Below are 25,005 nucleotides of genomic sequence, written 5' to 3' on the forward strand. Positions count from 1 at the left end.
ATTCATTTATTTGAAAGAGGTGGCCCAGTAAACACAATCCATTCCAAAATAAACATCAACAACAACAGGCTCTATTTCATTTATTTGAAAGAGGTGGCCCAGTAAACACAATCCATTCCAAAATAAACATCAACAACAACAACAGGCTCTAGTTCATTTATTTGAAAGAGGTGGCCCAGTAAACACAATCCATTCCAAAATAAACATCAACAACAACAACAACAGGCTCTAGTTCATTTATTTGAAAGAGGTGGCCCAGTAAACACAATCCATTCCAAAATAAACATCAACAACAACAACAACAGACTCTAGTTCATTTATTTGAAAGAGGTGGCCCAGTAAACACAATCCATTCCAAAATAAACATCAACAACAACAACAACAACAGGCTCTAGTTCATTTATTTGAAAGAGGTGGCCCAGTAAACACAATCCATTCCAAAATAAACATCAACAACAACAACAGGCTCTAATTCATTTATTTGAAAGAGGTGGCCCAGTAAACACAATCCATTCCAAAATAAACATCAACAACAACAACAGGCTCTAGTTCATTTATTTGAAAGAGGTGGCCCAGTAAACACAATCCATTCCAAAATAAACATCAACAACAACAACAACAGACTCTAGTTCATTTATTTGAAAGAGGTGGCCCAGTAAACACAATCCATTCCAAAATAAACATCAACAACAACAACAACAACAGGCTTTATTTCATTTATTTGAAAGAGGTGGCCCAGTAAACACAATCCATTCCAAAATAAACATCAACAACAACAACAGGCTCTAATTCATTTATTTGAAAGAGGTGGCCCAGTAAACACAATCCATTCCAAAATAAACATCAACAACAACAACAGGCTCTAGTTCATTTATTTGAAAGAGGTGGCCCAGTAAACACAATCCATTCCAAAATAAACATCAACAACAACAACAACAACAGGCTCTAGTTCATTTATTTGAAAGAGGTGGCCCAGTAAACACAATCCATTCCAAAATAAACATCAACAACAACAACAACAACAACAGACTCTAGTTCATTTATTTGAAAGAGGTGGCCCAGTAAACACAATCCATTCCAAAATAAACATCAACAACAACAACAACAACAGGCTCTAGTTCATTTATTTGAAAGAGGTGGCCCAGTAAACACAATCCATTCTAAAATAAACATCCTGAATGAAACAACAACAACAACAGGCTCTAGTTCATTTATTTGAAAGAGGTGGCCCAGTAAACACAATCCATTCCAAAATAAACATCAACAACAACAACAACAGGCTCTAGTTCATTTATTTGAAAGTGGTGGCCCAGTAAACACAATCCATTCCAAAATAAACATCATCAACAACAACAACAACAGGCTCTAATTCATTTATTTGAAAGAGGTGGCCCAGTAAACACAATCCATTCCAAAATAAACATCAACAACAACAACAACAACAGGCTCTAGTTCATTTATTTGAAAGAGGTGGCCCAGTAAACACAATCCATTCCAAAATAAACATCAACAACAACAACAGGCTCTAGTTCATTTATTTGAAAGAGGTGGCCCAGTAAACACAATCCATTCCAAAATAAACATCAACAACAACAACAACAGGCTCTAATTCATTTATTTGAAAGAGGTGGCCCAGTAAACACAATCCATTCCAAAATAAACATCAACAACAACAACAACAACAGGCTCTAGTTCATTTATTTGAAAGAGGTGGCCCAGTAAACACAATCCATTCCAAAATAAACATCAACAACAACAACAACAGGCTCTAATTCATTTATTTGAAAGAGGTGGCCCAGTAAACACAATCCATTCCAAAATAAACATCAACAACAACAACAACAGGCTCTAGTTCATGTATTTGACAGATAGATGTGAAACATGTCTCTGTGAGGGTTTACAGATGGCTACATGTCCTCTGGTATCTTCTACAGAGTCTTCTACATCCCCATTCTTCTGAGTAGTGCTGCTGTCAGTCATAGTTCTGTTGAAATTACCATGGTTAGTTAGTCGAGTAGCTCTTTAGGCAGCAGGCGTAACTACAGAGCCGTACACAGACACTTTTGGGGGGGGGGGGGGGGGGTCATGTGCTCATACCTAAAAACACAAAAAAAGGGCACCGGAAACTGTTTTTTCCCCGTAACCGTGGTAACGGGCTGGTTGATCAATTCTGAGAAGAAGAAGAGGTGAAAACAGCCCAATCTGACAGTTAAACTGTTTGAGAACTGGAATAAATGTTGTGCTTATTAACAAGGACCAACACAATTCCAGTCAAAATAGAAGATTGTAAGAAATACTATATCCTACCATGATTATATCAACCCAACTCCATGTGTTGTCACTATCATGTATCCTACCATGATTATATCAACCCAACTCAATGTGTTGTCACTATCATGTATCCTACCATGATTATATCAACCCAACTCAATGTGTTGTCACTATCATGTATCCTACCATGATTATATCAACCCAACTCAATGTGTTGTCACTATCATGTATCCTACCATGATTATATCAACCCAACTCAATGTGTTGTCACTATCATGTATCCTACCATGATTATATCAACCCAACTCAATGTGTTGTCACTCATGTATCCTACCATGATTATATCAACCCAACTCCATGTGTTGTCACTATCATGTATCCTACCATGATTATATCAACCCAACTCAATGTGTTGTCACTATCATGTATCCTACCATGATTATATCAACCCAACTCAATGTGTTGTCACTATCATGTATCCTACCATGATTATATCAACCCAACTCCATGTGTTGTCACTATCATGTATCCTACCCTGATTATATCAACCCAGCTCAATGTGTTGTCACTATCATGTATCCTACCATGATTATATCAACCCAACTCTATGTGTTGTCACTATCATGTATCCTACCATGATTATATCAACCCAACTCCATGTGTTGTCACTATCATGTATCCTACCATGATTATATCAACCCAACTCCATGTGTTGTCACTATCATGTATCCTACCATGTCTATATCAACCCAACTCCATGTGTTGTCACTATCATGTATCCTACCATGTCTATATCAACCCAACTCCATGTGTTGTCACTATCATGTATCCTACCATGTCTATATCAACCCAAATCCATGTGTTGTCACTATCATGTATCTTACCATGTCTATATCAACCCAACTCCATGTGTTGTCACTATCATGTATCCTACCATGACTATATCAACCCAACTCCATGTGTTGTCACTATCATGTATCCTACCATGTCTATATCAACCCAACTCCATGTGTTGTCACTATCATGTATCCTACCATGTCTATATCAACCCAACTCCATGTGTTGTCACTATCATGTATCCTACCATGTCTATATCAACCCAACTCCATGTGTTGTCACTATCATGTATCCTACCATGTCTATATCAACCCAACTCTATGTGTTGCCACTATCATGTATCCTACCATGACGATATCCAACCCAACTCCATGTGTTGCCACTATCATGTATTCTACCATGTCTATATCAACCCAACTCCATGTGTTGTCACTATCATGTATCCTACCATGTCTATATCAACCCAACTCCATGTGTTGTCACTATCATGTATCCTACCATGTCTATATCAACCCACCTCCATGTGTTGTCACTATCATGTATCCTACCATGTCTATATCAACCCAACTCCATGTGTTGTCACTATCATGTATCCTACCATGTCTATATCAACCCACCTCCATGTGTTGTCACTATCATGTATCCTACCATGTCTATATCAACCCAACTCCATGTGTTGTCACTATCATGTATCCTACCATGTCTATATCAACCCACCTCCATGTGTTGTCACTATCATGTATCCTACCATGACTATATCAACCCAACTCCATGTGTTGTCACTATCATGTATCCTACCATGACTATATCCAACCCAACTCCATGTGTTGTCACTATCATGTATTCTACCATGTCTATATCAACCCAACTCCATGTGTTGCCACTATCACGTGTTGAATCAGAAAGAGGTGGCCCAGTAGACACCACCCAGACCCTGTGTTGAAGCAGAAAGAGGTGGCCCAGTAGACACCACCCAGACCCTGTGTTGAAGCAGAAAGAGGTGGCCCAGTAGACACCACCCAGACCCTGTGTTGAAGCAGAAAGAGCTGGCCCAGTAGACACCACCCAGACCCTGTGTTGAAGCAGAAAGAGGTGGCCCAGTAAACACCACCCAGACCCTGTGTTGAAGGAGAAAGAGGTGGCCCAGTAGACACCACCCAGACCCTGTGTTGAAGCAGAAAGAGGTGGCCCAGTAGACACCACCCAGACCCTGTGTTGAAGGAGAAAGAGGTGGCCCAGTAAACACCACCCAGACCCTGTGTTGAGGCAGAAAGAGGCGGCCCAGTGAACACCACAGGTGTCTTCTCTTCACGGCCGGGCCCTTCTCCATTGACAAGCCCAACGTTTCCTGCTGCTGAGAGCTCATTAGGCCACAGGCTACATCACAAATGGCATCTTATTCTCTATGCAGTGCACACTGGGCCTTGGTCAAAAGTAGTGCACTATTTAGGAAATGATATGGTGCCTTTTGGGACACACAAACAGGGAAAGGGGACAGTTTTTTTTTTGTCTGTGTTCAACAACATGTGTGAACATGACATACTAGTCATGCTATCATGCCATGTCCAGGTGTAGCTACTAGCCAGGGGTCAGGGGTCAGGGTGAGTCACGTGATCAGTCCATCTGTCCCTTTCCTTCCTGTTGCAGTTTGACAATAAGGTTCTGCTTGTATCTCAAATGGCTAACTGTTCCCTATGTAGTGGCCCACACACACACACACACACACACACACACACACACACACACACACACACACACACACACACACACACACACACACACACACCCCTGATCAGTAGCAGTGCACAACATAAAGGACAGGGCTCCATTAGGGACAGAGTGTGTTCTATTGTTGGATCACAGCGTGGTGTCACTCTGCCAGCCTGGACCAGACCAGCAGAGCCCAGTAGGGGCTGAGGGCCTGAAAGACTGTCTGGCAATTAGTTTGTTCCCCTCCTGCCAGGCCAGGGCAGGGGACAAGCTCCCGCTACGCTGGCTGATCCAACCAGACCTCAGGGTTTAAATAGGATTCTGAAGAGAACAAATACTGTTTGAATCCAGGTTTGTAGCCAACACAGGCGGGGAACAGAGGCCAGGCTAGGTAGGCCTCCTGAAGACTGGCAGGACTAATGCAGACTGGCAGTCCTCCTGAAGACTGGCAGGACTAATGCGGACAGGGTTCCTGAAGACAGGCAGGACTAATGTAGACTGGCAGGACTAATGTAGACTGGCAGGACTAATGCAGACTGGCAGGACTAATGCAGACTGGCAGGACGAATGCAGACTGGCAGGACTAATGCAGACTGACATGACAAATGCAGACTGACGGGACTAATGCAGACTGACTTGACTAATACAGACTGGCCTCCTGCAGACTGACAGGACTAATGCAGACTGACAGGACTAATGCAGACTGGCAGGACTAATGCAGACTGACAGGACTAATGCAGACTGACTTGACTAATGCAGACTGGCATCCTGCAGACTGACAGGACGAATGGAGACTGGCAGGACTAATGCAGACTGACAGGACGAATGGAGACTGGCAGGACTAATGCAGACTGACAGGACTAATGCAGACTGACAGGACTAATGCAGACTGACATGGCTAATGCAGACAGGGTTCCTGCAGACTGGCAGGACTAATGCAGACAGGCCTCCTGCAGACTGGCAGGACTAATGCAGACTGGCAGGACTAATGCAGACAGGTTTCCTGAAGACTGGCAGGACTAATGTAGGCAGACCTCCTGCAGACTGGCCGGAATAATGCAGACGGACAGGACTAATGCAGACTGACTTGACTATTGCAGACTGACATGACTAATGCAGACTGACATGACTAATGCTGACTGGCAGGACTAATGCAGACTGACAGGACTAATGCAGACTGGCAGGACTAATGCAGACTGGAAGGACTAATGCAGACAGTCCTCCTGGAGACTGGCAGGACTAATGCAGACTGGCAGGACTAATGCAGGGACAAGTCAGGGACAAGGCAGGGCTGAGGGAAACAGGAAGTCAGGGACAAGGCAGGGCTGAGGGAAACAGGGAGTCAGGGACAAGGCAGGGCTGATGGAAACAGGGAGTCAGGGGCAAGGCAGGGCTGATGGAAACAGGGAGTCAGGGACAAGGCAGGGCTGAGGGAAACAGGGAGTCAGGGACAAGGCAGGGCTGAGGGAAACAGGGAGTCAGGGACAAGGCAGGGCTGAGGGAAACAGGCTGTTACAGGGACAAGGCAGGGCTGAGGGAAACAGGAAGTCAGGGACAAGGCAGGGCTGAGGGAAACAGGAAGTCAGGGACAAGGCAGGGCTGAGGAAAACAGGAAGTCAGGGACAAGGCAGGGCTGAGGGAAGCATGGAGTCAGGGACAAAGCAGGGCTGAGGGAAACAGGCTGTTACAGGGACAAGGCAGGGCTGAGGGAAACAGGAAGTCAGGGACAAGGCAGGGCTGAGGGAAACAGGAAGTCAGGGACAAGGCAGGGCTGAGGGAAGCAGGGAGTCAGGGACAAGGCAGGGCTGAGGGAAACAGGAAGTCAGGGACAAGGCAGGGCTGAGGGAAACAGGGAGTCAGGGACAAGGCTGGGCTGAGGGAAACAGAGAGTCAGGGACAAGCAGGGCTGAGGGAAACAGGGAGTCAGGGACAAGGCAGGGCTGAGGGAAACAGGGAGTCAGGGACAAGGCAGGGCTGAGGGAAACAGGGAGTCAGGGACAAGGCTGGGCTGAGGGAAACAGAGAGTCAGGGACAAGGCAGGGCTGAGGGAAACAGGGAGTCAGGGACAAGGCAGGGCTGAGGGAAACAGGGAGTCAGGGACAAGGCAGGGCTGAGGGAAACAGGGAGTCAGGGACAAGGCAGGGCTGAGGGAAACAGGGAGTCAGGGACAAGGCTGGGCTGAGGGAAACAGAGAGTCAGGACAAGGCATGGCTGAGGGAAACAGGGTGTCAGGGACAAGGCAGGGCTGAGGGAAACAGAGAGTCAGGGACAAGGCAGGGCTGAGTGAAACAGGGAGTCAGGGACAAGGCAGGGCTGAGGGAAACAGGGAGTCAGGGACAAGGCAGGGCTGAGGGAAACAGGCTGTTACAGGGACAAGGCAGGGCTGAGGGAAACAGGGAGTCAGGGACAAGGCAGGGCTGAGGGAAACAGGCTGTTACAGGGACAAGGCTGGGCTGAGGGAAACAGGCTGTTACAGGGACAAGGCAGGGCTGAGGGAAACAGGAAGTCAGGGACAAGGCAGGGCTGAGGGAAACAGGAAGTCAGGGACAAGGCAGGGCTGAGGAAAACAGGAAGTCAGGGACAAGGCAGGGCTGAGGGAAACAGGAAGTCAGGGACAAGGCAGGGCTGAGGGAGTCAAGGACAAGGCAGGGCTGAGGGAGTCAAGGACAAGGCAGGGCTGAGAGAAACAGGCTGTTACAGGGCCTCTGAGTGGGCTGCAGCCGGGAGGAGAGACATTGACCCTGGGAACTTTGGTGAGCGAGATAAGAGACTTCCTGAGATCTACTTCCTAACAACGCTTAGCGAGTAGAGATGTGAGGAGGACGGTAAACTCCCCAGATATGTTCTCTGAAGATGCAAGGACCAGGTCTTAAAATGTCTTCTTAGATCCTGATGAAGGCTGTTGTAGCTGGAACTGTATTGAACAGGTCGGTATAATGCCTTCTGTCACAGATCACTAGGTTTCTGATATACAGTACTTTAATAAACACCAATTAAACAGATATATCAATGATCACACAAAACCAACAGTGTGTGAAGGTTCTCTTCTCTCTCTCTGCTCTCCCTCGCTCTCTCTCTCTCTCTCTCTCTCTCCCCGATAGCTCTCTCTCCCTCTCCCTCTCCCTCTCTCGCTTCTCTCTCTCTCTCTCTCTCTCTCTCTCTCTCTCTCTCTCTCTCTCTCTCTCTCTCTCTCTCTCTCTCTCTCTCTCTCTCTCTCTTTCCCTCCTTCTCTTAGCTCTCTCTCTCCCTCTCTCCCTTAGCTCTCTCTCTCTCTTCCTTAGCTCTCTCTCGCTCCCTCTCTCCCTTTGCTCTCTCTCTCTCCCTCTCTCCCTTAGCTCTCTCTCTCCCTCTCTCCCTTAGCTCTCTCTCTCTCCCTCTCTCCCATAGCTCTCTCTCTCTCCCTCTCTCCCATAGCTCTCTCTCTCTGTCTCCCTTAGCTCTCTCTCTCCCTCTCTCCCATAGCTCTCTCTCTCTCTCTGTCTCCCTCTCTCCCTTAGCTCTCTCTCTCTCTTCCTTAGCTCTCTCTCTCTCCCTTAGCTCTCTCTCTCTCTCCCTTAGCTCTCTCTCCCTTAGCTCTCTCTCTCTCCCTTAGCTCTCCCTCTCTCCCATAGCCTCTCTCTCTCTCTCTCTCTCCTCCCTTAGCTCTCTCTCTCTCCCTCTCTCCCATAGTTCTCTCTCTCTGTCTCCCTCTCTCCCTTAGCTCTCTCTCTCTCTCTCTCTGTCTCCCTCTCTCCCTTAGCTCTCTCTCTCTCCCTCTCTCCCATAGCTCTCTCTCTCTGTCTCCCTCTCTCCCTTAGCTCTCTCTCTCTCTTCCTTAGCTCTCTCTCTCTCCCTCTCTCCCTTAGCTCTCTCTCTCTCTCCCTTAGCTCTCTCTCTCTCCCCATAGCTCTCTCTCTCTCTCTGTCTCCCTCTCTCCCTTAGCTCTCTCTCTCTCTCTCTGTCTCCCTCTCTCCCATAGCTCTCTCTCTCTCTCTCTGTCTCCCTCTCTCCCTTAGCTCTCTCTCTCTCTCTCTCTGTCTCCCCTCTCTCCCTTAGTTCTCTCTCTCTCTCTCCCATAGCTCTCTCTCTCTCCCTCTCTCCCTTAGCTCTCTCTCTCTCTCTCTCTCTCTCTCTCTCTCTCTCTCTCTCTCTCTCTCTCTGCTAATGAGTAACTGATATGACAGAGTGATAGTCAGCATGGAAGGAGGGATATGGAAATAAACCTCCCTGACTCTTGATACCCTTAATAGTGTTGATGAAACATCTGTCGTGTGTTTTAACTCAGCAGCCTGTTGTCATGGATATTATTTGACTGGGCACCAGAGGAGTAATGCTGTGTGGCTCTTTCAAGGTCTCCTAAATCTAATGGGATTAAATGAATCCTATTGAATTAAAAGCAGATGGTCACTGCTACCCCCCCCCCCCCCCCACGGAACTGTCCCGACCCCCCTACCCCCTCCTATAGGACTGTCCTCTGAACCCCTTACCCCCCACGGAACTGTCCCCCTCCAGCCAACACTACAGAACCCCAGTACAGACTATAGAACCCCTCCACCACAACAACAACAGAACCCAGACAGATATAGAACCCCTCCACCACAACAACAACAGAACCCCAGGACAGACTATAGAACCCCTCCACCACAACAACAACAGAACCCCAGGACAGACTATAGAACCCCTCCACAACAACAACAACAGAACCCCAGGACAGACTATAGAACCCCTCCACCACAACAACAACAGAACCCCAGTACAGACTATAGAACCCCTCCACAACAACAACAACAGAACCCCAGGACAGACTATAGAACCCCTCCACAACAACAACAGAACCCCAGGACAGACTATAGAACCCTCCACAACAACAACAACAGAACCCCAGTACAGACTATAGAACCCCTCCACAACAACAACAACAGAATCCCAGTACCGACTATAGAACCCCTCCACCACAACACACAACAGAACCCCAGGACAGACTATAGAACCCCTCCACCACAACAACAACAGAAACCCCAGTACAGACTATAGAACCCCTCCACCACAACAACAACAGAACCCCAGTACAGACTATAGAACCCCTCCACAACAACAACAACAGAACCCCAGTACAGACTATAGACCCCCTCACAACAACAACAACAACAGAACCCCAGGACAGACTATAGAACCCTCCACACAACAACAGAACCCCAGTACAGACTATAGAACCCCTCCACCACAACAACAACAGAACCCCAGTACAGACTATAGAACCCCTCCACAACAACAACAACAGAACCCCAGGACAGACTATAGAACCCATCCACCACAACAACAACAACAGAAACCCAGTACAGACTATAGAACCCCTCCACAACAACAACAACAACAGAACCCCAGTACAGACTATAGAACCCCTCCACAACAACAACAGAACCCCAGGACAGACTATAGAACCCCTCCACAACAACAGAACCCCAGGACAGACTATAGAACCCCTCCACAACAACAACAGAACCCCAGTACAGACTATAGAACCCCTCCACAACAACAACAACAGAAAACCTAGATAAAAATCACCTCTGACAAAACATCTTCTTGCGTTGTCTTCGATTGGCTAATGATTTCCTAAATATAAAAAAGGAATTCATTTGATCTGGCCATTATCTTTGCCTGGTCCTGATGCTGTGTTGGTCTTCATACCCGTCCTGCTGTTCTGACAACACCACAGTAACATCAGTTAATAACACCATGTCCTCATGTGTTTGGTGAGTTACAGACAGGAGCCTATTGGTCGTTATGATACTAGGTTACTTGGCAATCCCTGTTATGGAGAACAATGGGTTGTAATCCCAAATGGCACCCTATTCCTTATATAGTGCACTACTTTCGACCAGGACCCATAGAGCTCTGGTCAAAAGTAGTGCACTGTATAGGGAATAGGGTGCGATTTGGGACTACTGGTTGAAAACAGAAAACAATCTCCTTCCTCTGGATGTTAAGAGTTATGTTCCATCCAGCTGGAACCAGATGGGTCCTACTGGCTGTGGATGTTAAGGTGTTGTTGCATCCAGCTGAAACCAGATGGGTCCTACTGGCTGTGGGATGTTAAGGTGTGTTGCATCCAGCTGGAACCAGATGGGTCCGACTGGCTGTGGATGTTAAGGTGTTGTTGCATCCAGCTGAAACCAGATGGGTCCGACTGGCTGTGGATGTTAAGAGTTTATGTTGCATCCAGCTGGAACCAGATGGGTCCGACTGGCTGTGGATGTTAAGGTGTTGTTGCATCCAGCTGGAACCAGATGGGTCCGACTGGCTGTGGATGTTAAGGTGTTGTTGCATCCAGCTGAAACCAGATGGGTCCTACTGGCTGTGGATGTTAAGGTGTTGTTGCATCCAGCTGAAACCAGATGGGTCCGACTGGCTGTGGATGTTAAGGTGTTGTTACATCCAGCTGGAACCCAGATGGGTCCTACTGGTGTGGATGTTAAGGTGTTGTTACATCAGCTGGAACCAGATGGGTCCTACTGGCTGTGGATGTTAAGGTGTTGTTGCATCCAGCTGAAACCAGATGGGTCTGACTGGCTGTGGATGTTAAGGTGTTGTTACATCAGCTGGAACCAGATGGGTCCTACTGGCTGGGATGTTAGGTGTTGTTACAATCCAGCTGGAACCAGATGGGTCCTACTGGCTGTGGATGTTAAGGTGTTGTTACATCCAGCTGGAACCAGATGGGTCCTACTGGTGTGGATGTTAAGTGTGGTTTACATCCAGCTGAAACCAGATGGGTCCTACTGGCTGTGGATGTTAAGGTGTTGTTACATCCAGTTGGAACCAGATGGGTCCTACGGCTGTGGATGTTAAGGTGTTGTTGCATCCAGCTGAAACCAGATGGGTCCGACTGGCTGGAACCAGATGGGTCCTACTGGCTGTGGATGTTAAGGGTTATGTTGCATCCAGCTGAAACCAGATGGGTCCGACGGCTGAAAACAGATGGGTCCTACTGGCTGGAACCAGATGGGTCCTACTGGCTGTGGATGTTAAGGTGTGTGCATCCAGCTGAAACCAGATGGGTCCGATGGCTGTGGATGTTAGGTGTTGTTACATCCAGCTGGAACCAGATGGGTCCGACTGGCTGTGGATGTGTTAAGGTGTTTTTGCATCCAGCTGAAAACAGATGGGTGCGATGGCTGTGGATGTTAAGGGTTTATGTTGCGTCCAGCTGAAACCAGATGGGTCCTACTGGCTGTGGATGTTAAGAGTTTATGTTGCGTCCAGCTGGAACCAGATGGGTCCTATGGCTGGAACCAGTGGGTCCGACTGGCTGTGGATGTTAAGGTGTTGTTGCATCCAGCTGAAACCAGATGGGTCTACTGGCTGTGGATGTTAAGGTGTTGTTTGCGTCCAGCTGAAACCAGATGGGTCTACTGGCTGTGGATGTTAAGGGTTTATGTTGCATCCAGCTGAACCAGATGGGTCCTACTGGCTGTGGATGTTAAGAGTTTATGTTGCATCCAGCTGGAACCAGATGGGTCCGACTGGCTGTGGATGTTAAGGTGTTGTTGCATCCAGCTGAAACCAGATGGTCCGACTGGCTGTGGATGTTAAGGTGTTGTTGCATCCAGCTGAAACAGAGGGTCCTACTGGCTGTGGATGTTAAGGGTTTATGTTGCATCCAGCTGAACAAGATGGGTCTACTGGCTGTGGTGTTAAGAGTTTATGTTGCATCCAGCTGGAACCAGATGGGTCCGGACTGGCTGGGATGTTAAGGTGTTGTTGCATCCAGCTGAAACCAGATGGTCCGACTGGCTGTGGATGGTAAGGGTTTATGTTGCGTCAGCTGAACCAGATGGGTCNAACAACAGAACCCCAGTACAGACTATAGAACCCCTCCACACAACAACAACAGAACCCCAGTAGTACCGACTATAGAACCCTCCACCACAACAACAACAGAACCCCAGGACAGACTATAGAACCCCTCCACCAAAAAACAACAACAGAACCCCAGTACAGACTATAGAACCCTCCACCACAACAACAACAGAACCCCAGTACAGACTATAGAACCCCTCCACAACAACAACAACAGAACCCCCAGTACAGACTATAGAACCCCTCCACAACAACAACAACAACAGAACCCCAGGACAGACTATAGACCCCTCCACAACAACAACAGAACCCCAGTACAGACTATAGAACCCCTCCCCACACAACAACCAACAGAACACCAGTACAGACTATAGAACCCCTCCACACAACACAACAGAACCCCAGGACAGACTATAGAACCCATCCACCACAACAACAACAACAGAACCCCAGTACAGACTATAGAACCCCTCCCACAACAACAACAACAGAACCCCAGTACAGACTATAGAACCCCTCCACAACAACAACAGAACCCCAGGACAGACTATAGAACCCCTCCACAACAACAGAACCCCAGGACAGACTATAGAACCCCTCCACAACAACAACAGAACCCCAGTACAGACTATAGAACCCCTCCACAACAACAACAACAGAAAACCTAGATTAAAAATCACCTCTGACAAAACATCTTCTTGCGTTGTCTTCGATTGGCTAATGATTTCCTAAATATAAAAAAGGAATTCATTTGATCTGGCCATTATCTTTGCCTGGTCCTGATGCTGTGTGTTGGTCTTATACCCGTCCTGCTGTTCTGACAACACCACAGTAACATCAGTTAATAACACCATGTCCTCATGTGTTTGGTGAGTTACAGACAGGAGCCTATTGGTCGTTATGATACTAGGTTACTTGGCAAATCCCTGTTATGGAGAACAATGGGTTGTAATCCCAAATGGCACCCTATTCCTGATATAGTGCACTACTTTCGACCAGGACCCATAGAGCTCTGGTCAAAAGTAGTGCACTGTATAGGGAATAGGGTGCGATTTGGGACTACTGGTTGAAAACAGAAAAACAATCTCCTTCCTCTGGATGTTAAGAGTTATGTTCCATCCAGCTGGAACCAGATGGGTCCTACTGGCTGTGGATGTTAAGGTGTTGTTGCATCCAGCTGAACCAGATGGGTCCTACTGGCTGTGGATGTTAAGGTGTTGTTGCATCCAGCTGGAACCAGATGGGTCCGACTGGCTGTGGATGTTAAGGTGTTGTTGCATCCAGCTGAAACCAGATGGGTCCGACTGGCTGTGGATGTTAAGAGTTTATGTTGCATCCAGCTGGAACCAGATGGGTCCGACTGGCTGTGGATGTTAAGGTGTTGTTGCATCCAGCTGGAACCAGATGGGTCCGACTGGCTGTGGATGTTAAGGTGTTGTTGCATCCAGCTGAAACCAGATGGGTCCTACTGGCTGTGGATGTTAAGGTGTTGTTGCATCCAGCTGAAACCAGATGGGTCCGACTGGCTGTGGATGTTAAGGTGTTGTTACATCCAGCTGGAACCAGATGGGTCCTACTGGCTGTGGATGTTAAGGTGTTGTACATCCAGCTGGAACCAGATGGGTCCTACTGGCTGTGGATGTTAAGGTGTTGTTGCATCCAGCTGAAACCAGATGGGTCTGACTGGCTGTGGATGTTAAGGTGTGTTACATCCAGCTGGAACCAGATGGGTCCTACTGGCTGTGGATGTTAAGGTGTTGTTACATCCAGCTGGAACCAGATGGGTCCTACTGGCTGTGGATGTTAAGGTGTGTTACATCCAGCTGGAACCAGATGGGTCCTACTGGCTGTGGATGTTAAGGTGTTGTTACATCCAGCTGAAACCAGATGGTCCTACTGGCTGTGGATGTTAAGGTGTTGTTACATCCAGTTGGAACCAGATGGGTCCTACTGGCTGTGGATGTTAAGGTGTTGTTGCATCCAGCTGAAACCAGATGGGTCCGACTGGCTGGAACCAGATGGGTCCTACTGGCTGTGGATGTTAAGGGTTTATGTTGCATCCAGCTGAAACCAGATGGGTCCGACTGGCTGAAACCAGATGGGTCCTACTGGCTGGAACCAGATGGGTCCTACTGGCTGTGGATGTTAAGGTGTTGTTGCATCCAGCTGAAACCAGATGGGTCCGACTGGCTGTGGATGTTAAGGTGTTGTTACATCCAGCTGGAACCAGATGGGTCCGACTGGCTGTGGATGTTAAGGTGTTTTTTGCATCCAGCTGAAACCAGATGGGTGCGACTGGCTGTGGATGTTAAGGGTTTATGTTGCGTCCAGCTGAAACCAGATGGGTCCTACTGGCTGTGGATGTTAAGAGTTTATGTTGCGTCCAGCTGGAACCAGATGGGTCCTACTGGCTGGAACCAGATGGGTCCGACTGGCTGTGGATGTTAAGGTGTTGTTGCATCCAGCTGAAACCAGATGGGTCCTACTGGCTGTGGATGTTAAGGTGTTGTTGCGTCCAGCTGAAACCAGATGGGTCCTACTGGCTGTGGATGTTAAGGGTTTATGTTGCATCCAGCTGAAACCAGATGGGTCCTACTGGCTGTGGATGTTAAGAGTTTATGTTGCATCCAGCTGGAACCAGATGGGTCCGACTGGCTGTGGATGTTAAGGTGTTGTTGCATCCAGCTGAAACCAGATGGGTCCGACTGGCTGTGGATGTTAAGGTGTTGTTGCATCCAGCTGAAACCAGATGGGTCCTACTGGCTGTGGATGTTAAGGGTTTATGTTGCATCCAGCTGAAACAAGATGGGTCCTACTGGCTGTGGATGTTAAGAGTTTATGTTGCATCCAGCTGGAACCAGATGGGTCCGACTGGCTGTGGATGTTAAGGTGTTGTTGCATCCAGCTGAAACCAGATGGGTCCGACTGGCTGTGGATGTTAAGGGTTTATGTTGCGTCCAGCTGAAACCAGATGGGTCCTACTGGCTGTGGAGGTTAAGGGTTTATGTTGCATCCAGCTGGAACCAGATGGGTCCGACTGGCTGTGGATGTTAAGGTGTTGTTACATCCAGCTGGAACCAGATGGGTCCTACTGGCTGTGGATGTTAAGGGTTTATGTTGCATCCAGCTGAAACAAGATGGGTCCGACTGGCTGAAACCAGATGGGTCCGACTGGCTGTGGATGTTAAGGTGTTGTTACATCCAGCTGGAACCAGATGGGTCCTACTGGCTGTGGATGTTAAGAGTTTATGTTGCACCCAGCTGGAACCAGATGGGTCCTACTGGCTGTGGATGTTAAGGTGTTGTTGCATCCAGCTGAAACCAGATGGGTCCGACTGGCTGTGGATGCTAAGGGTTTATGTTGCATCCAGCTGGAACCAGATGGGTTCGACTGGCTGTGGATGTTAAGGTGTTGTTACATCCAGCTGGAACCAGATGGGTCCGACTGGCTGTGGATGTTAAGGTGTTGTTGCATCCAGCTGGAACCAGATGGGTCCGACTGGCTGTGGATGTTAAGGTGTTGTTACATCCAGCTAGAACCAGATGGGTCCTACTGGCTGTGGATGTTAAGGTGTTGTTGCATCCAGCTGAAACCAGATGGGTCCTACTGGCTGTGGATGTTAAGGTGTTGTTGCGTCCAGCTGGAACCAGATGGGTCCGACTGGCTGTGGATGTTAAGGTGTTGTTGCGTCCAGCTGAAACCAGATGGGTCCTGACTGGCTGAAACCAGATGGGTCCTACTGGCTGTGGATGTTAAGGTGTTGTTGCATCCAGCTGAAACCAGATGGGTCCTACTGGCTGTGGATGTTAAGGTGTTGTTGCGTCCAGCTGGAACCAGATGGGTCCGACTGGCTGTGGATGTTAAGGTGTTGTTGCGTCCAGCTGAAACCAGATGGGTCCGACTGGCTGTGGATGTTAAGGTGTTGTTGCGTCCAGCTGAAACCAGATGGGTCCGACTGGCTGTGGATGTTAAGGTGTTGTTACATCCAACTGGAACCAGATGGGTCCGACTGGCTGTGGATGTTAAGGTGTTGTTACAGCAACACGGCCATCTCAGCCGGGGGGGGGCGGGTTATATTGGTCCTATTTCAACTCTGTATTAATATGTGTGAGTTTGGAAATGTGTCTTCTGCGTATCCCAAGTCCCCTGGAGACACCCGGCGATAGTGGAGGTCACGGTCATCTCAGCCTGAGTGTTCAGCAGCTCTCTGTGTGGTCCTGGTCTGGTTCAACCAGAAACAGTCTGTGGTTCATTTACCATTCTGACAGTCACTCACCATTATGGCAAAGTTGGGCATCTTGATATATGGAAAACAGATTGAATTACTTGAATAACTTGAAGTTGTCATGAACATTAGTTAGTTTGGCTTTGAAGCATTAGCTTAATCATCTCTCCTCCCCTTTCCTCTCCAGTGCTCTCCTGTCCTGTTCTCTCCAGTCCTTTCCTCTCCAGTGCTCTCCTGTCCTGTTCTCTCCTGTCCTTTCCTCTCCAGTGCTCTCCTGTCCTGTTCTCTCCTGTCCTTTCCTCTCCAGTGCTCTCCTGTCCTGTTCTCTCCTGTCCTTTCCTCTCCTGTCCTGTTCTCTCCTGTCCTTTCCTCTCCTGTCCTGTCCTCTCCTGTCCTCTCCTTTCCTCTCTTCTCCTGTCCTCTCCTGTCCTCTCCTTGCCTCTCCTGTCCTGTCTTCTCCTGTCCTCTCCTCTCCACTCCTGTCCTCTGTTCCTGTCCTCTCCTGTCCCCTCCTGTCCTGTCTTCTCCTGTCCTGTCCTTTCCTGTCCTGTCTTCTCCTCTCCTGTCCTGTTCTCTCCTGTCCCCTCCTGTCCTCTCCTGTCCTGTCTTCTAATGTCGTGTCTTCTCCTGTCCTCTCCAGTCCTGTCTTCTCCTGTCCTCTCCTGTCTTCTCCTGTCCTCTCCTGTCCTCTCCAGTGCTCTCCTGTTCTCTCCTCTCCCGTCCTCTCCTGTCTTCTCCAGTGCTCTTGTCCTGTCCTCTCCTGTCCTCTCCTGTCCTCCTCTCCTGTCCTCTCTTTTCCCCTCCTGTCCTCTACGGTCCTCTCTGTTTGACAGAAAATTGAGTGACAGTGAGTAAGAGGTTGTGTTGTGTGTGGGCAGCAGAAGTCTGGCCATCAACAGGTTCTGACTGTTCTGTTCCCCAGATGAGATGAGTCATCTATCATCATCTATCATTCAATCTATCTCTCAGTCTTCTGTTGAACAGCCCTGCAACCTCCACTACAGAAAAAACTATAATAAACTAGATGTTATTTTAAATGGTTTTTCTCTGTTTCCTCCACAGTGGATGTAATGTGCTGTGAGGTTAAAGGTTGAAGAGCGGCCGGCCACTCGCTCTCGAGCTCCTCCTGAAACCAACCACCTGGAGTCATTAACAGGTACATGATGGTATGGCGCCAGTTCTGTTGCTTTGCAATCAACACCTACAACTATAGCTGATATACAGTCTATATACCATCAACACCTACAACTATAGCTGATATACAGTCCATATACCATCAACACCTACAACTATAGCTGATATACAGTCCATATACCATCAACACCTACAACTATAGCTGATATACAGTCCATATACCATCAACACCTAAACAACTATATCAAGTCAACAGGTGTAGTAGACCTCACAGTGAAATGCTGAATACAACAGGTGTAGTAGGACCTCACAGTGAAATGCTGAATACAACAGGTGTAGTAGACCTTACAGTGAAATGCTGAATACAACAGGTGTAGTAGACCTAACAGTGAAATGCTGAATACAACAGGTGTAGTAGACCTTAGAGTGAAATGCTGAATACAACAGGTGTAGTAGACCTAACAGTGAAATGCTGAATACAACAGGTGTAGTAGACCTTAGAGTGAAATGCTGAATACAACAGGTGTAGTAGACCTAGCAGTGAAATGCTGAATACAACAGGTGTAGTAGACCTTACAGTGAAATGCTGAATACAACAGGTATAGTAGACCTTACAGTGAAATGCTGAATACAACAGGTGTAGTAGACCTTACAGTGAAATGCTGAATACAACAGGTGTAGTAGACCTTACAGTGAAATGCTGAATACAACAGGTGTAGTAGACCTCACAGTGAAATGCTGAATACAACAGGTGTAGTAGACCTCACAGTGAAATGCTGAATACAACAGGTGTAGTAGACCTAACAGTGAAATGCTGAATACAACAGGTGTAGTAGACCTTAGAGTGAAATGCTGAATACAACAGGTGTAGTAGACCTTACAGTGAAATGCTGAATACAACAGGTGTAGTAGACCTAACAGTGAAATGCTGAATACAACAGGTGTAGTAGACCTAACAGTGAAATGCTGAATACAACAGGTGTAGTAGACCTTAGAGTGAAATGCTGAATACAACAGGTGTAGTAGACCTTAGAGTGAAATGCTGAATACAACAGGTGTAGTAGACCTTACAGTGAAATGCTGAATACAACAGGTGTAGTAGACCTTACAGTGAAATGCTGAATACAACAGGTGTAGTAGACCTTAGAGTGAAATGCTGAATACAACAGGTGTAGTAGACCTTACAGTGAAATGCTGAATACAACAGGTGTAGTAGACCTTACAGTGAAATGATAAATACAACAGGTGTAGTAGACCTTACAGTGAAATGCTGAATACAACAGGTGTAGTAGACCTAACAGTGAAATGCTGAATACAACAGGTGTAGTAGACCTCACAGTGAAATGCTGAATACAACAGGTGTAGACCTTAGAGTGAAATGCTGAATACAACAGGTGTAGATAGACCTTAGAGTGAAATGCTGAATACAACAGGTGTAGTAGACCTTAGAGTGAAATGCTGAATACAACAGGTGTAGTAGACCTTAGAGTGAAATGCTGAATACAACAGGTGTAGTAGACCTTAGAGTGAAATGCTGAATACAACAGGTGTAGTAGACCTTAGAGTGAAATGCTGAATACAACAGGTGTAGATAGACCTTAGAGTGAAATGCTGAATACAACAGGTGTAGTAGACCTAACAGTGAAATGCTGAATACAACAGGTGTAGTAGACCTAACAGTGAAATGCTGAATACAACAGGTGTAGTAGACCTTACAGTGAAATGCTGAATACAACAGGTGTAGTAGACCTCACAATGAAATGATGAATACAACAGGTGTAGTAGACCTTACAGTGAAATGCTGAATACAACAGGTGTAGATAGACCTTACAGTGAAATGCTGAATACAACAGGTGTAGTAGACCTAACAGTGAAATGCTGAATACAACAGGTGTAGTAGACCTTACAGTGAAATGCTGAATACAACAGGTGTAGTAGACCTAACAGTGAAATGCTGAATACAACAGGTGTAGTAGACCTCACAATGAAATGATGAATACAACAGGTGTAGTAGACCTTACAGTGAAATGCTGAATACAACAGGTGTAGATAGACCTTACAGTGAAATGCTGAATACAACAGGTGTAGTAGACCTTAGAGTGAAATGCTGAATACAACAGGTGTAGTAGACCTAACAGTGAAATGCTGAATACAACAGGTGTAGTAGACCTTACAGTGAAATGCTGAATACAACAGGTGTAGTAGACCTTACAGTGAAATGATAAATACAACAGGTGTAGTAGACCTCACAGTGAAATGCTGAATACAACAGGTGTAGTAGACCTTACAGTGAAATGATGAATACAACAGGTGTAGTAGACCTGACAGTGAAATGATGAATACAACAGGTGTAGTAGACCTTACAGTGAAATGATTACTTACAAGCCCCTAACCAACAATGCAGCTAAAAAAATTGTCAATGTGGAGGCTATATACAGGGTATTACGGTACAGAGTCAATGTGGAGGCTATATACAGGGTATTACGGTACAGAGTCAATGTGGAGGCTATATACAGGGTATTACGGTACAGAGTCAATGTGGAGGCTATATACAGGGTATTACGGTACAGAGTCAATGTGGAGGCTATATACAGGGTATTACGGTACAGAGTCAATGTGGAGGCTATATACAGGGTGTTACGGTACAGAGTCAATGTGGAGGCTATATACAGGGTGTTACGGTACAGAGTCAATGTGGAGGCTATATACAGGGTGTTACGGTACAGAGTCAATGTGGAGGCTATATACAGGGTGTTACGGTACAGAGTCAATGTGGAGGCTATATACAGGGTGTTACGGTACAGAGTCAATGTGGAGGCTATATACAGGGTGTTACGGTACAGAGTCAATGTGGAGGCTATATACAGGGTGTTACGGTACAGAGTCAATGTGGAGGCTATATACAGGGTGTTACGGTACAGAGTCAATGTGGAGGCTATATACAGGGTGTTACGGTACAGAGTCAATGTGGAGGCTATATACAGGGTGTTACGGTACAGAGTCAATGTGGAGGCTATATACAGGGTGTTACGGTACAGAGTCAATGTGGAGGCTATATACAGGGTGTTACGGTACAGAGTCAATGTGGAGGCTATATACAGGGGGTACTGGTACAGAGTCAATGTGGAGGCTATATACAGGGTATTACGGTACAGAGTCAATGTGGAGGCTATATACAGGGTGTTACGGTACAGAGTCAATGTGGAGGCTATATACAGGGTATTACGGTACAGAGTCAATGTGGAGGCTATATACAGGGTGTTACGGTACAGAGTCAATGTGGAGGCTATATACAGGGTATTACGGTACAGAGTCAATGTGGAGGCTATATACAGGGTGTTACGGTACAGAGTCAATGTGGAGGCTATATACAGGGTGTTACGGTACAGAGTCAATGTGGAGGCTATATACAGGGTGTTACGGTACAGAGTCAATGTGGAGGCTATATACAGGGTATTACGGTACAGAGTCAATGTGGAGGCTATATACAGGGGGTACCTGTACAGAGTCAATGTGGAGGTTATATACAGGGGGTACCTGTACAGAGTCAATGTGGAGGCTATATGCAGGGGGTACCTGTACAGAGTCAATGTGGATACTATATACAGGGGGTACCTGTACAGAGTCAATGTGGAGGCTATATACAGGGGGTACCTGTACAGAGTCAATGTGGATACTATATACAGGGGGTACCAGTACAGAGTCAATGTGGATACTATATACAGGGGGTACCAGTACAGAGTCAATGTGGAGGCTATATACAGGGGGTACCTGTACAGAGTCAATATGGATACTATATACAGGGGGTACCAGTACAGAGTCAATGTGGAGGCTATATACAGGGGGTACCTGTACAGAGTCAATGTGAAGGTTATATACAGGGGGTACCTGTACAGAGTCAATGTGGAGACTATATACAGGGGGTACCTGTACAGAGTCAATGTGGATACTATATACAGGGGGTACCTGTACAGAGTCAATGTGGAGGCTATATACAGGGGGTACCTGTACAGAGTCAATGTGGAGACTATATACAGGGGGTACCTGTACAGAGTCAATGTGGATACTATATACAGGGGGTACCTGTACAGAGTCAATGTGGAGACTATATACAGGGTGTACCGGTACAGAGTCAATGTGGAGGCTATATACAGGGGTACCTGTACAGAGTCAATGTGGATACTATATACAGGGGGTACCTGTACAGAGTCAATGTGAAGGCTATATACAGGGTGTTACGGTACAGAGTCAATGTGGATACTATTTACAAGGGGTACCGGTACAGAGTCAATGTGGAGGCTATATACAGGGGGTACCGGTACAGAGTCAATGTGGAGGCTATATACAGGGGGTACCGGTACAGAGTCAATGTGGAGGCTATATACAGATGGTACTGGTACAGAGTCAATGTGGAGGCTATATACAGGGTATTACGGTACAGAGTCAATGTGGAGGCTATATACAGGGTATTACGGTACAGAGTCAATGTGGAGGCTATATACAGGGGGTACCGGTACAGAGTCAATGTGGAGGCTAAATACAGGGTTTTACGGTACAGAGTCAATGTGGAGGCTATATACAGGGTATTACGGTACAGAGTCAATGTGGAGGCTATATACAGGGTATTACGGTACAGAGTCAATGTGGAGGCTATATACAGGGTATTACGGTACAGAGTCAATGTGGAGGCTATATACAGGGGGTACCGGTACAGAGTCAATGTGGATGCTATATACAGGGTGTTACGGTACAGAGTCAATATACAGGGGGTACCGGTACAGAGTCAATGTGCGGGGGCACCGGTTAGTTGAGGGAGAGTTATTAAAGTGACTTTGTATAACAACAGAGAGTAGCAGCGGTATAAAAGAAGAAGGGGGGGAATGCAAATAGTCTGGGTGGCAATTTGATTAGATGTTCAGGAGTCTTATGGCTTGGGGGGTAGAAGCTGTTTAGAAGCCGCTTTGTCCTAGACTTCGCGCTCCGGTACCGCTTGCCGTGCAGTAGCAGAGAGAACTGTCTATGACTGGGGTGGCTGGGGTCTTTGACATTTTTAGGGGCTTCCTCTGACACCGCCTGGTATAGAGGTCCTGGATGGCAGGAAGCTTGGCCCCAGTGATGTACTGGGCCGTATGCATTACCCTCTGTAATGCCTTGCGGTCGGAGGCCGAGCAGTTTCCATACCAGGCAGTAATGTAACCAGGATGCTCTCGATGGTGCAGCTGTAGAACCTTTTGAGAATCTGAGGACCCGTGACAAATTTTTTCAGTCTCCTGAGGGGGAATAGGTTTTGTCGTGCCCTCTTCACGGCTGTCTTGGTGTGCTTGGACCATGTTAGTTTGTTAGTGATGTGAACACCAAGAAACTTGAAGCTCTCAACCTGCTCCACTACAGCTCCGTCAATGAGAATGTGGGCGTGCTCTGTCCTCTTTTTCCTGTATTCCATAATCTTCTCCTTTGTCTGACTGACGTTGAGGGAGAAGTTGTTGTCCCGGCACCACACGGCCAGGTCTCTGACCTCCTCCCATAGGCTGTCTCGTCATTGTTGGTGAACAGGCCTACCACTGTTGTGTCATCTGCAAACTTGATGGTGTTGCAGTCATGAGTGAACAGGGAGTACAGGGAGACTGAGCGCACACCCGAGGGGCCCACGTGTTGATGATCAGCGTGGTGGATGTGTTGTTACCTACCCTTACCACCTGGGGGCGGCCCGTCAGGAAGTCCAGGATCCAGTTGCAGAGGGAGGTGTTTAGTCCCAGGGTCCTTAGCTTAGTGATGAGCTTTGAGGGCACTATGGTGTTGAACACTGAGCTGTTATCAATGAACAGCATTCTTACACATGTGTTCCTTTTGTCCAGGTGGGAAAGGCAGTGGAGTTTTCATCTATTTTATTTTCCAAAGATTTCACGCAGAATGAAAGGAAGTGGGGGTTTTATTCGATCGCCTACGAATTCTCAGAAAGCAGCCCGCCCTCTGGCCCCTTTTTCTCCACCTCCTCTTCACGTAAATCCCGGGGATCTGGGCCTGTTCCCGGGGTAGCAGTATATATCGTTCACGTCGGGCTCGTCAGACTCATTAAAGGATAAAAAAGGGATTCTGCCAGTTCGTGGTGAGTAGCAGCAGTTCTGATGCCCAGAAGTTATTTTCGGTCATAAGAGACGGTAGCAGCAACATTATGTACAAAATAAATAAAATAAATAAATAAAATTAACAAATAAATTACAAACAGAGCAAAGAAACAAACAATTGTTTAGGAAAACGTAAAACGTCAGCCTTGTTCTCCAGCACCATCTTATAACTTATATAGAATCCATATACCATCACGATATCCAATCAACACCTACAACTATAACTTATATACAATCCATATAACATCACCATATCCAATCACCACCTACCACTATCGCTATAGCTATACCAGTACCATTCCTCCTCATCAAATGAAAATAATACAAATTGATCGATTCGTCCATTGATTTCAGTTTCCCACCCCATTCCTACAGGACCTGAGAAATATTCCTTCCTGCTTTATAGAGAAGATCAATTCTACATTCTCATTGATCCAGTCATATATCGTATAGATCACTATCATGTTGCTGTCTCTCTCTCCCCCTCTCTCCCTCTCCCCCTCTCCCCCTGTCTGTCTGTCTGTCTGTCTGTCTCTCCCCCTCTCCGTCTGTCTGTCTGTCTGTCTGTCTGTCTGTCTGTCTGTCTGTCTGTCTGTCTGTCTGTCTGTCTGTCTGTCTGTCTGTCTGTCTCTGTCTGTCTGTGTCTGTCCCCCTGTCCGTCTGTCCGTCTGTCTGTCTGTCTGTCTGTCTGTCTGTCTGTCTGTCTGTCTGTCTGTCTGTCTGTCTGTCTGTCTGTCTGTCTCTCCCCCTGTCTGTCTGTCTTTCCCCCTGTCTGTCTGTCTCTCCACTTGTCTGTCTGTCTTTTGTGTCTCTCCCCATGTCTGTCTGTCTGTCTGTCTCTCCCCCTGTCTGTCTGTCTTTCC

The 25,005-nt window shown here is 47.0% G+C and overlaps 1 pseudogene; it reads left to right on the plus strand.

Annotated features, from left to right (window-relative positions):
* Positions 1-25,005, plus strand: part of LOC116361829 (tetraspanin-18-like) — a 60,394-nt pseudogene that overhangs the window by 7,368 nt on the left and 28,021 nt on the right.

The sequence above is a fragment of the Oncorhynchus kisutch genome, unplaced genomic scaffold (genome assembly GCF_002021735.2).
Source record: "Oncorhynchus kisutch isolate 150728-3 unplaced genomic scaffold, Okis_V2 scaffold747, whole genome shotgun sequence".
NCBI classification, from domain to species: domain Eukaryota; kingdom Metazoa; phylum Chordata; class Actinopteri; order Salmoniformes; family Salmonidae; genus Oncorhynchus; species Oncorhynchus kisutch.